This window comes from Ptychodera flava, chromosome 13 (genome assembly GCF_041260155.1).
Source record: "Ptychodera flava strain L36383 chromosome 13, AS_Pfla_20210202, whole genome shotgun sequence".
Lineage (NCBI taxonomy): Eukaryota > Metazoa > Hemichordata > Enteropneusta > Ptychoderidae > Ptychodera > Ptychodera flava.
The window spans coordinates 24320639-24334176 of NC_091940.1; the positions used below are offsets into that span (position 1 = coordinate 24320639).

Sequence of the window (13538 nt, forward strand, 5' to 3'; positions counted from 1 at the left end):
ACGGACGGGCGAATCAATGCCAAGTTGTGGGAAGTTTTGGTTGTTTGAATGAAAGCTCTCACGAGTTACAACAAAGAAGCACTCCAACATAAAACACAAACACTTCCAAGGCTAGTGTGAGATCCATTAACGGCTGTGTTGACAATTAGTTTGTGGAATCAGAGACTTTTTGGCCGCTTTGATTTCTACGAGATTACTCCAAACTCTCCGAATGTGATATTTCGAATGGTTTTACGTGTGCTACCGATGATTGATAAGATCAACAGTTCACTGGACGAAACGGCCCGTACAACGAACTGCCTTGAGTATGGGAGACTATAAAACGCAAAACGCCAGTTTTATAACTTTCGACAAGAATATTAAAGTCAGAGCAAATAGTTTCGAAAGCTATTGCCAAATGTTAGTCCTTCAATTACGGCCCTCAACGCGTTGCCTCAGTGGAAAAAAGCAGCATTCAGCACAAATGCTCGAGCGCCTGGAGAGGCGATGTTCTTTTGTTTTCTAATGGCGATTCGGTGACAGCCGAGGGTGGGTTGAGCAGCGGGCTTTCATGAAACGTAACCCAATCTTTGTAGAAAGAAATAATTGGTTTACCAGGGCAAACAACACGTTCGCACAAATCATAGTAAAACAAACAGCCCACTTCTTGGGTAAACGCTTGCTTGAAAACCGTCAATTGAGACGGGCTTCCTATCCCGGCTGCCTCGTCAAAATTTAATCTGTGTCAATTTCACTGTAATATTGCACGCCATCGAACCACTGTGCACTGTGATATTTATCCATTTCACTTTAATTTAGTTATCCCTTAAAACAAGCAATTAACTGCCGTGTAAGCTGAGGAGGTGCTGGGAAGTTGGCGGCTATTAGGAGTGTGTCGGTAGAGACAGACCACAGCCCAGCCACGAAAACAGCTGAGTCAATTTGTGCACTACGACGATAGTGTGAGAAAGGTTTTCTTTTTTTATCGTGCACTTTTGTTTGTCTTGGTACAAGTGACTCAAGACGAGTACAAAGTCGTTCTCGGTGCAAAGCAAAATTTATTTTCGAACTATATGACACACAAGTTATCAAATCGGCTTTGGAATAAAAAGTCTTTAAAAGTTAGTGTTCAGTCTACTGGGACGGGATAAAAGGAGTTCATAAGTCCAGCTCGATCGATCGTTATCGGGTTTTCGTTTTCTTCTCACCTTACAGGCCAATCTTTCATCCAGCGCCGTTCTTAAGAAGCGTTTCCTGTCGCCGGCCGTGGCTACAGATGGTTCGGGTTACCTGCACTGCTCTCTTCGCGTAAAATGCCTGCCGTTCTTCTCTGCCATCGAAGCATGGTAGAACTTCTGTTTCCTTCTAATCAAAACCGTCGGCTGAGGCCAAGCGCATTAGGTTCTTGCAGAGAAAGCCAAGCGGAAACGGTCGCACTACGCATGGCGGCCCAACAACAGTCGAATTATATTTTTGCAGGCGTACTTGGTGTTTGCTGTGTAACTGGAAAACGGACATTCAATAGCCGGCAATTGCTTGTGAAAAGGCTACAATTTAGGGTCATTGAATTTTACAGGGCTAGTGTGATAACGCCATTGGTCGCACGGTCACACGCGGCCTGTTTTCCAAACACTACCACTCGGTTTATATACAAATGAGAAGTTGTAAACCCATTCGTAAAAACACTCCGTTAAATAAACTTTGCCCAATGCACTCCGCTGAGACATTTCATAGTTCCACAGCAAAGTCTGCTTAAACTGAATGTATGTATGTATGTATGTATGTATGTATGTATGTATGTATGTATGTATGTATGTATGTATGTATGTATGTATGTATGTATGTATGTATGTATGTATGTATCTATCTATCTATCTATCTATCTATCTATGTATCTATCTATGTATCTATGTATGTATCAATGTATCTATGTATCTATGTAATCTATGTATCTATGTATCTATCTATGTATGTATCAATCTATGTATCTGTCTATCTATGCATCTGTCTATCTATCTATCTACCTATCTATCTATCTATCTATCTATCTATCTATCTATCTATCTATCTATCTATCTATCTATCTATCTATCTATCTATCGACATATATATCTGTATCTATGCTTCCATGTATTTATAAAGCTATATATGTATGTATATGCATATTTTACATAAGGGGTTCCCTGATCTAAATTATTTTCTAGATTCTAGTTTCAACTGTGTTTTTGATATTTTACTCTGTGCCTTTGCATTATGTGCATTTTCTTCCATGAACCACAGTATATGGATAACAGCTGATTGCCCAATAATTGTGATTTCCTGATATTCTTCTTATGCTTAGGAATGAACCAGTTAACTAAAGCAACGTTCGGTGCCGTATTTTGTCGATTGAGCTCGTGGCAACATAGAATTAATTGTGTAGTACATGTTCTATAATTGGACGGGTCATTTGCAGCATTTAAAATAAAAAAAGAACAACAAGGTATTTGCGAAGATCCAAATTTGCTGTCCTAAGACAGGATGGGGATGGTCATCAATTTGTGATTTTAACGTGTCATGTCTGTATCTCGTTTCTTGATTACGAACCTATCCCTTCAATTCCACTGAACTGCTCCACTCGATTATGTTTGAAAATTTCTCGATGTTGACAATAAAGGGGAACTAGTTTGTAAAATAACAATAAAACATTTATGGTGTTCGGTGAATCTGAAACTGCATGAACAAGAGCCGTGTACCATGACAATGACACTGTGAAACCTTCAAGAAATCAACTGTTACCATTCCAAGTAAACAGAAAATGTCAGATCTTCGTGTGACGTCATGAAGGATTTATTTCTACCTCGGCAGTCGGTGACAGTTGTTTGAATATTTCAACGAAGTGAAATAAAGATCCAACAAGTAACAGAGCACAGATAAACATCAAACACGTTCAGAGTATGGAATGAAGAACGCTTTAAAAGGTCGATGGAAGTTTTGCCACGAAAATGCCGCCACACGTCATCACCGAAAGGTAAAACAGGTCAAGGAGCAGACTAGTGTAGACAACATGCAGCTATGAATGTGTGTGTGTGTGTGTGTGTGTGTGTGTGTGAGAGAGAGAGAGAGAGAGAGAGGTGTGTGTACTATTCTACGAGTTACCTTTGTCTCCATGTTAATGTTCATCTTTTAGTTAACAACACATGAGTGACACCGGGGAGCTCATAAATTTGTTTTCGAGGGATCTCGCTAAATCACGGAGTCTAAACTCTTTTCCCAGATTGATCAATAAGAATGACAATGATAAAGGAGATACACGTGATATCGCTTTTATGACATTTGGTCGACACGATCGGTTTTGCTCCACAAAAATTGTGTCAAAACACTACATGATCTACACTGGAATGATAAGCCAAAGATTTCTGAAAATGTTGCGAGCTTGTCAACATTCGTGTGTGTTCTCGCCCAGTCTTGTTTACTTTCGCTGGAAACGGTGGCTCGTGTCAAAACAACGGCCAACTCGTTACAATGCCGATTTTTTTCGTGAAAGGTTATTGTTACCATTGTTTCCTGGCCTTACATTTCGGTTCTTTGACAATTAATAGGGTAAGAGGTTCCAAAAGGAAACAATTTGCTGGGCCAATAAATTTATCCAATGGATGGAATCGGGTTTTCCGGTCCAATCGTGTCGCGCTGAAAAGTGCATTCAGGTAGCCAGCCATTGTGCGCTTGCGCACATGAGAGATCGACGTAGTGGGAGAATCGTTTCCACAAGAGAACATTGTTCGGAACAATAATTGAATTTGAACATCTAAACTCGAATCCTATTAGCTCTTTTTTGTCTTTAGACCCTGAAAGAGCAGTGTTAAATTAAACCTAGCCGACCGAAAGCGTTCTTACCTACGTTCTCTGACGCTGGGACGCCTGCAGTCGTTCTTGATATGAAACAGGCGCGGTCGTTGTCGGCGAAATCCTGCAATTTTCTAGTTGTCAATTTTACCATGACAAATAAAAACTTGTGAATGGTAGAGGGGTGGAGGGGCAAATTTACAAAGTTGTAAAAGTTTTTTGAAATGTATACGGCCACCCCAGACAATTTGAATGCGTGTAAATACGACATCTCCGAAAGTCACCGAATTTACCCAAACTGTCAAAATTTATGTGCCCTGTGTTTGTTTGAGATCAAGCTATATGTTTAGAAATGTACATATTTTGGGATTGAGGGTGACTGAGTCAAGTCATTAAACTTTCACACGACACGAAACTTACTACCGGGTCAAGAGCACCTTGACATCGGGCCATATATTTCTTTCACAACATCGTGGTATCCACTGACAACGCCTTGTACGCCGGAAGCATCACCGTGGTGGAATGACACCTCATAACTCTAAAACGCGACAGAAAATCTCTCTCTCTCTCTCTCTCTCTCTCTCTCTCTCTCTCTCTCTCTCTCTCTCTCTCTCTCTCTCTCTCTCTCTCTCTCTCTCTCTCTGAACCGTTTTGGCAAATTCCCATCTACCGTCGTGGACTATTCCCAATTGTTCACCATGGGTCTCCCTGATAAAGAGCAGCCCACGCCAAGCTTACTTCCATTGCTCGTTCTTTTCACCCGATGGGAATGGTCTCCAGTCGAATTACTTTCAAACTTATGTAAACTTGACAACCACTCGAGACGTTTTTGTAGCGGACAAAAAAGTCCGTGTAAACCAAGGAAAACATTGGCTCCGAAGTATGACAACTATTTTCAGGCGTACTGCATGTGAGCACCGAGCGTGCGATTCGTTTTCGGTAGATTGAAAACGCTGATAACGACGTTATAATCGTTACAAAATATATACTTAAAAAGCCCCACCGATTGAGGGTTTAATAAACTGTTTGAACCGGGACTTTGTAGGTAGTTCATAAACGCCCAGCGACCAGGTATTTGACAGTTGTGTGCAATGTCTGGGCTCCTATTATTGTAACGGCGTGTTAATTATGTTTGTTTATATTTGTCGCGGTGTTGTTGACCAAAAGATTAGAATCAATTGACACGTGATTGACGAATGCTATGAAACATAACAGGAGCCAGTTAAAACGACCCGCTATATTACATTCAGACTACCGTACAGTCGCACACCTGATATTGCCTATTTCCTGTTGGGCCAAGACCGCAGGTACCTGTTCCCACGGATATTTGTCCTCACGGACACCCCCTCCCTGTACCCCCTCTCCGCTTGGTGGCGTTTCCCATGGGCAGAGCTTTTAGTTACTCTCCACAAACACTTAAAAACGTTGGAAGCATTCAACCGTGAGTATTGTTGTTGCAACAGGTTTTCACACGATTCATACAGTTCTTTTAAGGAACAACCCGCCAAACCTTTGAAAAAAAACTTGAGATGTTACAACTTATGTAAACGTGGGCCCTTTGGTCAAACAAACTTTACCTGCGTCGTCTCTTTTTATTTTTACCTGGCCACTCCAGATGAATAGCCCGTGTTGTAGGTGGGCACTCGCTCGGAAGATTTTCCCCTCCAGCTCCGAGTCCCATTCTCAAAGCAGGAATTTGTCCCAACAAAGGCCCCTGCCTAATAATGTTTTTCCTAACGCCCGTCAACTGCGACCAGCATTCAATACCGACGGTGTTGTTTAAATAACCCCTTAACACGCAGCCTACTAAAAGCCCGCGCCTAACAATGGCCCGAACAATTGGCGAGCAGTTTGTTGAAGCAACCAATAACCTCTGCTGTAATGAACGCCCTAAACACATTATTGATTATCCTGAACTGTTTATTTGTATTTTCCGGTTTCCCCCAAACGTTGGCTATGGAAACAATATTATTGACTCCAACATTTCATTAAAAAACCGCCTATTTATAAAAAAATAGGAACGAATAATGAAGAAAAAGCAAACAGCCAACTCGTTTCATTTTCTTCCGATCGTTTATCGCTTGGGACGGTTTCTCCACGGGAGCACAATGAAGCAATTTCTCCTCATTTACGGAGTCAAAATATCTCGCAATCGTTGGAAATTAAACAAGCCGGGTTCTATTGCATGGGAAAGAAAAACAGGGTGTGTTGTAAATTGATATTGCTTCCCGAGTTAAAAGTCTGCCAGCGTCTTTCATGAAACTGTGGGCTCCTGAAATACTACCGAGTGAATGTCAGATATCTAGTGCAGCTTTTATTGGCCAGTGGAAAATATTAAGACTTTGGGCCTGGATGAAAGAAAGGAACGATCTAAAAGTTTGTCCTCTTAGCACTTTATTTCTTTTCCAATGCACTGAACTCATTTCGCATGGATATCGTCGCATGAAATGCCTGATAAAAGTGCATCTCCGCTGGTGTAACTTCTCAAACAGAAAAAATATCTGCTACTGATATCGTCGAGATTAAAGAGAAATGAATACACGTTCAGACTGGAGATTTATAAATTCTTGTTTGTCAATCTTTAATTCATTCCTTCCAGAGTGCCTAAAAGGTCACGGTGTGTGTGCTTCCTATGTATGTTTCAAAACAGACATAAATCAGTCCGTGGGTAACTTTACACACATCTATCTGGTTGTTTTGAAAATATACATGCACAGTGTCCCGTTCGGATGTACCTCATTCCGCAAACTAAATAATGAATCTCGGGATCTCGTCCGTTGTTTTAAGTAAATGCCCACACACGTTCCGAGACGTTCGTCATTCTATGGGTGATTTTCAAACAGTCAAAATACACAAATGTCACCCGTGTAAACGAACCAAGAACGGAATGACAGCCGAGGCTAACCGACGTGTGAGACACATCGCTCGACGGAGATATTATCCCGCTCCGTTTTCAAAACGTTGGCGGTTATCAAGATACAATTTTATACAAGTGAAGACAAGCACTGCTTCCCGACCTTGTATCAATCAATGTCCACGATTTAAATTAAAAAAGCAACACATGATCGAAAACTGTTATATTAACACACAAAAAGAAGACTCCTTGTTTTAAAAATAGCAGCTCATAAATACGAGACAAGTTCCACCGACCTTCCCGCCCGCCTGCCTGCCACGGTTGTGGCTTCTCAGAGTGCTATGTGAGCGGGACCACGAATTTGTTTGATTGTGGTGCAAAAATAGTTAACTGCAATTAAACATTACGCACACTGGACCCGTTAGCCAATCTATCATGGGGAATCGACACTTTGTTTTGACGATTTCGTTTCCGCGAAACAGCCCACTACACGTTTCCTTTCTTATAGAAACTCTACTTTAACACACTTTAAATCTGTTAATAGTTTAATTACATTTCAAAAGTTGAGTTTAGATTTTCTCAAATAAAAGAAGAGCACGTGTTGACATACTAGTTATTCAAAATTCAAATGTTGTAAAAACATTCGCAACTCTCTACTAATATTACAGAAATATAAATATTAATCACGTTCCTACACAGTCATTCAAATACAAAAATTGAAAAGAGACATTGAACTTGTCAGAAAATTAATTATATGAGTATTTTTACAGGAGGGCTGGTCCTCGTTCGGCACACTTTACAGTTCGATATTTAGAAACGCCAAGATCTTTCTAAATTGTCAACTTATCAATTTATAAACACAATAAAAGAGTTTTAATGGTGATCTACAGTAAACATGCCAAGCGACCTTCTCTCCCCGGCCTGTCAGTCATTGTCCACGGTTTTATCCCGTACGGAAACGCCACGGTGTGCGACGCCGGTAGCGGACCGGTGCCGTTTACGGGCGACTGGTAGTGCGACAGATAGTAAGGGAATGACGGGTGGTAGGGTGAGTACCTCAGCGGCAGGAGTTGGTGGTACGAGCTGGCGCTGACGGCACCGCTCGGGTACGGGGATGACGGAGAGACCTGCACCGGCAACGGGTGAAACGGGGCCTGGGCCGAGTACTGTGCGGCGCCGTAGCCCTGTCTCAGCTCGTGCGGGAGATACGACTCCACGTCCAAGACCGGATTCCTCAGGCTGTCCCGATGCACCGGATTGATTCTGTCCACCAGGCTGGCCAGTTTCATGAGTTTTTCGCAGTTGTTCTGCGCGTACAACGGTCCGCGCCTGCCGTCGTGTAAGTCACTCTCGTCGTCTGATTTCAGGGGAGCACTTGGGGCGCGTGACGACGGCGAAATGTTGCTCAGAGGGCGAATTTTGTCGATCGTGCCGGGCGTTCTTCTGCCTTTCTTGTCGGGTTTAATGATATTCTCTATGCTGAACGCGTTGCTTCTTACACAGTTTTCCTGTCGCGTCATATTTGAATTGTCTGTCCGTTCAATCGGAGATAGAGAAGACGCAAATTTAGCCTGGATTCCTTCACAGTCAATCTTTTCTCTCTCACACAAAATAAACCTCTGCTGAACTGTGAACTTTCCGAGTTCCTCGCTTTCTGAAAAGTCGTCATAGTCTGACAGCGAACAGTCACTGTTGCTCTGCTCAATGGTGTCTTTCTTAGAGTCCTGATTTCGGCTTTCCGGTGACGACAATTCCTCCCCGTCACTGCGGAGAAAATGTTCGTCAATATCTCTAAAATCTTGGTCGTGGTTGGACCGGCTACAATCGCTGACGGGTGCATCTTTGGCAGTTTCGTCACTAACGCCGCTCGCCGAGTTTTCGTCGCTTCTCACCTGTTCAAGTTTGGCATCGTCGCAAGAGTCCTTGGTCCGTCTTTTCTCGGAGACATCGCCCGTTTTGATCTGGCTCTTCGGTCGACGCTTCCGACGACGGAAGTTGCCGTTTTCGAACATTTCTTCCGAGTCGGCCGCCAAAGTCCAGTAATTGCCTTTCCCTGGTTTACCTTTCTCCCGGGCATCTTCACGAAGCAGTCGTTCAAACTCAGGTTGTGGCGGATCGAGTTCTGCCAGCCCTGCTTGTTGTCATGGTAATAGGGGAATCTCTCCATGATGAATTGGTAGATGCCGTTCAAGGTGATCTTCTGCTCAGGGGCACTGCGGATGGCCATGGCTATGAGCGCGATGTACGAGTACGGCGGCTTCTGGGGCTGTTCCCGCCTCTCCAAGACGTTCAAAGTCAGCGGGTTGTACGAGTCGTCCCGGGCGGTGTGGGTGAAGAAACATCCGTGGTGGTGGGTGAGATAGCTGAGATGGCCCTGCGTTGGGTGAGGGGCGAAACTGCTGGCGTAGAGATTGCTCAGAGAAGTCATAGCCCTTGGGTTGTCAAATCACAGGTTTTTCGGATTCAAGGTGAAAGCAAAAGTTGAAAAATCTGGATGGTTCAGAAGGCGCACCTGTCACGTATGGGTCCTCAGAATCAATGACCAAGCGATAGGACAGACTCCCTACCGTCGCACTGGCTCTTGGGGGAAATGACCAGTCTCTGTTATTCTTGGAGAGTTGTACGCCACTTTGTTTTAGAGTTGTTGAATGTTGTTGTATTTGGGGTTAGGTTGGCTATCGCATGAGTGTGTAAATGCAACATTGAGCAAATAGTCCTTTGTGACATTGCCCACCCACAAGTTTGACAAAGACCCATTACGACACATCTACACGTGTCCAGCGCGTCTCCTCCAATCGCCATCCGCCATCGGCAAAAGTTTGTTTATAAAATCGAAACACCAATTAAAACAGCCCACCCAAGCCGCTTTCACCCGTGTTTATTTTGAATTTTTCTGAAGAGAAACTGACCACCCATTTTGGTAAACAGAAGTATTGTGTGAAAATGGCGCGTATCATGTATCGAGGGATGTGATTGGCTGGTACTTTGATTTTGTCAAAACCTTGCAAGTTTGAGAAGAAGATTGACGGCAATCTACACTGACCTTCAGTGGTCTTAAAACAAGAATCCCAGAACGAGGCCAAGGTACACACAGCGAATCTCCGAAATCGATCGGAAATATGGGGGCGCTCGACCTCCGGTCGGTCGCATGTAACGGCGGGCATGGCGGCTCCTCAAATCTGACGGCAGTGTGCCGAGCGAAGCCGATGCGTTTTGTGAGTCGCTGAGATTGACTGCGCAGATCTGAAGACGTGTGAGGAATTCTTCCCACTCACGACATACCGCATCATTGAACATGGATAGGTGTGTCGATGTTGTTTTGTGTTCAAACAAGTGTGTTTCTTATTCTCTCTTTTTAATTGGGCCACAACGGGGAGAATTTCCTGACACTAGACACGATAACTTAGTCAATGGTTGTCTACTTACACGCGCGATCGAATAAGGGCATGTCTCAGTACTTCTTCATCGTACTTGACGACACTTCGAATAGTGATAGGTTGTTATGGCGTCCTGTAGTTCAATTGTCTTGCATGAGAGAGAGAGAGAGAGAGAGAGAGAGAGAGAGAGAGAGAGAGAGAGAGAGAGAGAGAGAGAGAGGAGAGAGAGAGAGAGAGAGAGAGGAGAGAGAGAGAGAGAGAGGGGAGGGAAGGAGGGGAGGGGCGGAAGAACGTAGAGAGGTGCATAACTGCCATCAGGTTTCTCTCAATCACAGTCAGACAACCTACGAATTGACATAACATACATACATACATACATACACACACACACACATACATACATACATACATACATACATACATACATACATACATACATACATACATACTTACATACATACATACATACATACATACATACATACATACATACATACATACATACATACATACATACATACATACATACATACATACATACATACATCATTTTCGATTTCATCTGTAAATACAGGGAGAAAGTTACCGCAATTTGATATGCTTGAATTCTAGATGAGTACGTGTTTACTTTCTCCGCCATCCTGTTCATCTTAAATCAACCAATACAATCAGTCTCCACGTTCTCTTGCAGTTCGTTTCACAAGTTTAAGTTCAGTCTGATTGCTTCATGTTGCTTGCTACATTTTGAATTTGTGTTTTGAATAACTCTTCAGCTTTCACCGGGCATCGAAGATGTGGCAGAGGGGCAGAGACTTCGAAACTGGACGGCCTGAGCTAGCCTAGAATTCTATTCGTCCGCTTGCCTCCGTACCTCCTACCCGGAGGTACGGAGGCAAGCGGACGAATAGAATTCTAGGCTAGCCTGAGCCGCTCCTTGGCCTAAATGAATCATGGCCAATGACTTTCGAACTATCGCCGGCTCTAAAATATCGCCCTCCCAAAAACAAGAGCACATTATTGACAGTTGACACGCATCAGAGACATACCAGTGAAACAGCCCTGCGTCTTTTCAACTACCACACTTTACAGAAACTATTCACTCGGCTTCTGTCTCCCAGTATCCACGCGGTTTCGATAACAATACTTCGCATACCTTTTCAAAATTGTTTAGCCGACTGGCTATAATTTCCAACCACTCGTACCAAAGAATGCTCCGAATCATTGGAACGTTCGCCTCCATCCCCCTACCCTTTGCCTCTCTCCCTCTCCAATATTCCTTGTTCGCTGCACGGGTGCATCATTCCCCATCGATTCTTCAACACCTCCTCCCCCTCTGGCAGCAGTTTACTTCCCTTAAGCCTTGACATTTACACCTACCAAAACTTCGAAGTCTGGTCTAACCGTAAAAAGTCTGCCGGAGCGCGTTGAGTGTCCGTGCCTACGGCAAATATCGTGCGCCTGGTATGTAAAACAGTTCAAAGCTTTTAGAGACGCCATTAACGGCCAGATGTGGCAAAATGTCTTGCAAAGCCCTGCTATCTATCCCTGATAACTTATCATATGCAGTCATTTCAAGTTAGGCGCTCCAACTTGTGAAATTTTCCGTAGTGCACAGCATTTTCAAATCGAATTCCCTGAGAAACCAGAACACAGGCATACAGTTGGAAATGAGTATTTTTGTTGCGTGCAATGTCCCTTTTCAACCAATAGATTTACTCTGCATGATCTTGCCGGCACGTTGTCGACAGGGCCATCTGGCTAGTGTGGGAAAATCCTTAGAGCTGACGACACGACTAGCTGTCAACGAAAGAATTAAAAAGTTTCTTAAGGGTTGAATACATACGCACGTATCCATTACGTCTGGCCCGGCACCGTGTTTTGCAAAGTTATTAAACCATTCCAAAGATCTCGGTAAATATTCCTGGCGAATTTCTGCTGAAGTGTGTGTTCGATTGGAGAGAGTTTCGGGTTACGTTTCGTGTTCTTCCAAGTGGTGTTTACGCCACGTCCTGTTGCAGACACTTGCCTCCGATGTGTGGACGCGTAACGCTGGCTCGCAAAACAAGCTCGCGGCCTTTCGCGCAAGCGTAGCCGACCAAACACCCGGTCAAATCACTTTCGTTATAGTACTCGTGCGGTCGAGTACAGCTGAAAAGCGTTTCCTCGTGTTCAATTGACTTCCTCGATAACACAATAAGTAAATCACGCAGATTCTGTCAGATTGCGGCTGGAGTTCGTCTAGCTTTAATCAGCGGCTTACATTCTTTCCTTTTCCTGTCATCGTTTATATTTAATCAAATAATAGCGACTTTCGAGGCAAGGTAACGGCTTTTTGTATTTGCGATATTTCATTGGTATGGTATTTGGAGCTTCCGCTGTACCACTACAAGTAAAGGCATAATGGCTTCCTGAACATTTGCCAAGTTGTACAAGGTTTGTATCACAGAATGAATGATCTCTCTTCAGACATAAATTCACCTGTGACCCGATAACAATGTGCCTTATCTGTGCACTGATTTGTAATGGCAGGCTGAACGTAGGGGCGTCACCACTTGGTGCTGGGAGCAACGTTGGAACCGATGGTCGATACACGGAATACAAAAATAGCGATGATAATATCGCGTGTCAAACACCAGCTTCTGTCTCTTTAAATGTAAGGGCGTGTGCAGGCCATGTTTTCAAATATTCATCGTTAGATAATAGTGATAATGGCCTAATTCGCCGCCGGCACAGGGGGGAACAAGTAAACCATAATTTACAATAAAGAGACAGTCTCAACGTTTGGATCCGGCGCGAATATGCCGGGATAAAATTCAACAGCCCAAAATCATTTTGAGCTCCCGTTCGGAAAACTCAGATTATCTCAACGAATAAGAAAAAACAACCCCCCCCCCCAACAAAAAACAAAAAAGAACTTTGAAGCAAATGATTGAATCACAGTTGGGAAGTTTTAATAGTTGGCGCTACTTTTTCATTAAAATGCGTGTAAATCACATTGTTTGCAATGGTTTCACATCAACGATTTTGACATGCAATCCACGGAACATTTTAATATTGATGTCCACATCTCTGGCTCGAACTTTGTGACATTTGTCGTGGTGATGGATGTCCATCAGAGAGAGAGAGAGAGAGAGAGAGAGAGAGAGAGAGAGAGAGAGAGAGAGAGAGAGAGAGAGAGAGAGAGAGAGAGAGAGAGAGAGAGAGAGAGAGAGAGAGAGAGAGAGATGAACATCGCGTCCGTTCGAATCACAGTCTCCCAGCCACCGTATCGGAGGGAATGTGTTCGGATTTACTGTGTACATTTCGGTGTACATTTCTCTGTCTTAATTATCATGTATTTCGGTCGATCCTACAAACTAGACCTGCGTGATAGCTCGCCGTTTCGAATTGGACTGTGCAAAAGGGTAAACGTGGGATGCCGTGAGCGTCTCAATCGTCACGGTCCAATGACCGATGAAGCAGTGCGCGCGAGGCCAGTTCGTACCATCTTCTTTTTTCAACCG

The 13538-nt window shown here is 43.6% G+C and overlaps 1 pseudogene; it reads right to left on the reverse strand.

The window, feature by feature from the left end:
* Positions 1 to 6109: 6109 nt before the first annotated feature.
* On the reverse strand, positions 6110 to 10194 carry LOC139147894 (uncharacterized; annotated as a pseudogene).
* Positions 10195 to 13538: the final 3344 nt, after the last annotated feature.